At 46.9% G+C, this 4,168-nt stretch overlaps 1 long non-coding RNA gene across 1 annotated transcript; it reads right to left on the minus strand.

Annotated features, from left to right (window-relative positions):
• Positions 1–227: 227 nt before the first annotated feature.
• On the minus strand, positions 228–4,131 carry LOC118452240. The gene is made up of 4 exons (XR_004841947.1): positions 3,988–4,131; positions 1,569–1,746; positions 869–998; positions 228–596 (listed from the first exon to the last, which is right to left on the minus strand). It is a non-coding gene; the product is annotated as an uncharacterized LOC118452240 (long non-coding RNA).
• Between the last annotated feature and the right edge of the window lie 37 nt (positions 4,132–4,168).

Genomic DNA, 4,168 nt, shown 5'->3' on the forward strand with positions numbered 1-4,168 from the left:
GAAATCAGAGGTCAAAATCACTATTTATTTCTGAGTTGCCAACATTTATTTCCAGTTACAATTTCTGGTCTCCTTTGACCCTGTTTTGCTTTAGTCTGTCAACTGAGGTGGTAACTTCACCAAAAAAGCTGAACCCTGCCAAACTAGCAAATCAGAAAATTTGGGAAGAACACCACAGACCTCATGGCTGGATATGCTGTAGCAGGCTACAGCTCAGATAAGCCCCACTCACCCTGTAACCTTGCACCAGTAAACCAGCCATCACGTAGCCTGCAAGCTGTTTGGTAACATGGCATGTCTTACCTCAGCTAGGCTCAAAGGTTCCCACAGGGTTATTGAAACCTGCTAACGAATCAGAAGCCCTTTCGTTTAAGCCTTGGGAGCGGGGTCGCTTTGCTGTGGGTGTGGGACGAACAATAAGGCAAAAGTCAGCTCGTGCCCCAGAGGTACCACGTTTGGATGAGCCAAAGGTGAGAACAGAAGTAGAAGGTGAGAGGAGTCCTGCAGGTGAATGATCCTCACTGATGCCAGTTCAGGCTTCCAGGCATTGTACAGCAATGCCTGACATTGGAGCTCAAGTCATTTATTGATTCATTCTGTAAAAAAGAAGAATAAGAAATTGTTTGCTTTACTTGAAATTATAACCTGTGGGTCTCAGAGATGCAGAAAATCACCACTAACTGTGTTGGCATGCAGGAAAGGCTACAGCTGACCAGAAATTATAACCTATGCATCCAAGAAGACGTCAGCACAAAATCCGTTTAAACTGACAGCTAAATCCTTGCCAGGCCTTCCTTTCAGTGAGCTTTGGCAGAAACATGAGCATTGCAAATCTCACTGCAAACAAAAGTAAAGCAGAAAGACTCACTCTGCTTAGACAGCTGATCTGTGGGACCTCCTGGAGCAGCAGTTTCTTCTGGAAGGCTTGTGCACTAGCCCATCTCAGGCTACAGTAGAAACGGTCTCCCAACCAGACACTCCCAGAGAAATTTCTTGTGCTGTTGAAATGGGCAAGATGGGAACTCTCAGGAGCTCTCTCCACAGTGTGTTACTGATTTGTCATGGGAACTGCATGGTAACATGATTATATGAATTTGTCTGAAAGGAAACTGGCCAATTGACCACATTTTCTGGTTGTTAGTTTGTTCTAGATATAGGATTATTCAGATCTTCGTTCCATACCCCATGAAGCATATCTGGACTACCTTCCCATAGCCAACTTAAACTGTTCTTGAAACCCAAGCAGTGTTTTCATGTGCATCACAACTGTACGTAAAGGAAAACCTGCAGCTCACTAAAAACTTGGGTTTCGGGGCTTCAATTTGTTGTTGTGCTCATGGGAAAAATCAATCCCAGAAGCCAAACCTATACAAGCAAATGTTCCCACCACCTGCTGTATCTCCTCTCCACCCTGCTGGTCCTTATAGAGAACCCACTCCAGATGTTTTCCAGAGCTCTGATATAATTTTCAGTTTGTCCATCTCTTCACACAAATTGAAAATTCTTTTCTTCCTACCCATCTATGCAAGGCAGCCTCCCAAAAAACACACCATAGTCATTTCCCAAACTTTAGCATTTCCAGTAACAAAGAGCAGCTGATTTCCATTGCTGCGGTGTTGCCTTCTCACTGAAAGAAACTGGGGCAATCAGAAGTTGTGATTTTCCTGACCCTCCAAAGAAGCTGCTTCCATGCTGGAGCAATAGCAATGCTGTCTGATACCCATACACCTCAAGGGAACTCCAAAACTGCAGCAGAAATATTAAAAAAAAAAAATAAAAATCAACAAACCAAAATCACTACTAAATGCATATAACAAAGAATGGAAGGGAACGATTCTTTTGATAGAAATTTAGTCAAAAGTCCTCAAAATTAATTGCTTGAGGAGTAAGGAAAAGGGGATGTAACAGCTACAGTCTCTTCCCTCTTCTTGCTGGAGACAGCAGAGCATGACTGGGCATAGGAAAGCAGTGTGCTGTCAACTATAAAGTGCCTATTTGTTAGCTCCAGCAAACTGCTTGCTGTGCAGACAGACGGAAATTGTGTGAGGCGGATACAAATGCCATGAAGCCTGAAAAGAGGGAGGCCAGAGGGGAAGGCATGCGGCTGCGGCGGCAGCTTGGGCACAACCGAGCCGAGCCCCCAGCAGGTGGTGGTCTCCGACAGCGCAGGGGAAGGAGCGGCTCAAGCTGCTGCGGCGCCGGCAGGCGTGGGCTCTCCCAGCCAAAAAGGGAAACCCCTGCTGGCCTCCGATTTACTTCTCGGTGGAAAAGCAAGGGGATGGATTGGCCCGCGTTGCTAAGACCTGTGCTGTTGTGTGCTTGCGGTGGGTGGAAGCTGGCTTCCCTGATAAGAAGTCAAATGTCCTGGGGGACACTGCACGGAGGTCTCAGTAGCGGAGCTCATTGCAAACAGAAAATAAAAGGTAATTTTGTATGAATTACAGTGATCTCTCTTATTTTGGAGATGCACTTTTTTTTTTTAGCAGCAGAAAACACTGGGTTCTTAATGCCCACACTAGGTTTGCAAATATCTGACATCTCTCAGACTGCAAGATTTCCTGTCCTCCATATGCACATGAAGAATACCAGACTCCCAAGCCAGTGGCACGCTCAGCTATCAAAAGGCAGGATGATCTTAAAGGTCTTTTCCAATCGAAATGATTCTATGATTCTATGACTGGAGTCTGGCTGCATGCTGAGCTCCTGATGAACAATACTAAGTTGTACCACTCCCTGGCTCTGTCACTTCAGTTTCACTTGGACTGCTACGGCACTGATCTTTATGTGCCCAGGGCTTCTGTCATCATGGTAGAGACGGTACTAAAGAGACATGAACCCCATGCAACCGAAGGAAGAAACCTGCGGTACAGACGCACCTTAATGCACATGCACAAGGAGTGGAACGATGGTTGCACAGTCAGCCTCCGTGTTCTGGAGTGGTTTATGTGGCTTTGTGACCTTAACATTAACTTCTGTGAATGTTTAACTGCCCAGGTTTTTAGAGAACAAATGGAAAACAAATCCATCACATGGCCTCGTATCTACACCTGTATGGGTCACGAGTGGGACTGAAAAGTCTACTGTGTGTTACCCACCTCTGCTTGAGCCAGAGTGTGTAACGGACCCACAAAAACGCTGATGGCACAGAGCTGCCACTCTCTGTGAACCCTCACTAAGGGCAGTTAAGTGCACAAACTGCAGGGAGTGATTTCAGGCACCCAACAATACAGCGGCAACCTGCAGCAGCCACAAGCAGCACTGGCAGGGAAAGTCTCCTTTACTCATGGTGGTCCTATGCTGAATTTAATGCATCTCCAAGGATTTTAGCTGCCAAACTCTAAAAAGTCCCTACTGAGAAAACATTTTCTACAGCTTTTAATGTTTTAAATAGTTTGGGGTAAAGTTACCTCCCTGGCTCCTTGCCAAATTCATGCCTCAATGCACGGAGGCATTCTCGTTTGCACCAATTTGTGTGTTTTGATGGTACAAAATGACTGTACACAATTGTAACGTGGGCAAGAACAAGTGTTTCACCACTAACCAGTTGTGGTCCTCGCTAAACTATTTTTTGGAAAATTTCAAGCTGAAATTCAGCCCGAGGCAGGCAAGTGGTATGAGAAATTTCAAAGAAATGAAGTTTGGCAGGGCAACGGGGTGGGGCAGTCCTCTCTCTACACCCTGACATCTGCAAGCTCTGAAATAACACCGGAATGCATTTGGCTGTTACGAAACCAACAGAGAGCAAGAAACTCCTTCTTCGCATCAGACATACATTTTCCTTTATACTTTTGAAACTTCCCCTCACCTTTCTTTAAATTCAAGCCCTCTTATTAATTTTAAGATGAAAAGCGGTGGGGGGGGGGGGGGGGGGGGGGGGGAGGCTATCTGCCTGCCTCACGTGAATGAAAAACAGCAGGCCGCTCTCACGGCCCGCCTTGGGCACAACCTGGCATCGCACATCCCACGAAGCACTTTTGCGCCCTTTACCTTTTGTGGGTTTTATCACTCTCTCGTTCCCGGTCCTTTTCCTCCCGCTCTCTGATTAGCCCTCGTTCGCCCTAACCCGAAGTTTCCTCAAAAGGACGGCGATTTCCCCTCAGCACGGCTCCGGCGGGCTCGCGGCCCCGGGCGACTGAGGCGGCCGCGGGGGCCATTTTGCCGCCGGCGG

This window comes from Egretta garzetta, unplaced genomic scaffold (genome assembly GCF_000687185.1).
Source record: "Egretta garzetta isolate BGI_Z169 unplaced genomic scaffold, ASM68718v1 scaffold154, whole genome shotgun sequence".
NCBI lineage: Eukaryota > Metazoa > Chordata > Aves > Pelecaniformes > Ardeidae > Egretta > Egretta garzetta.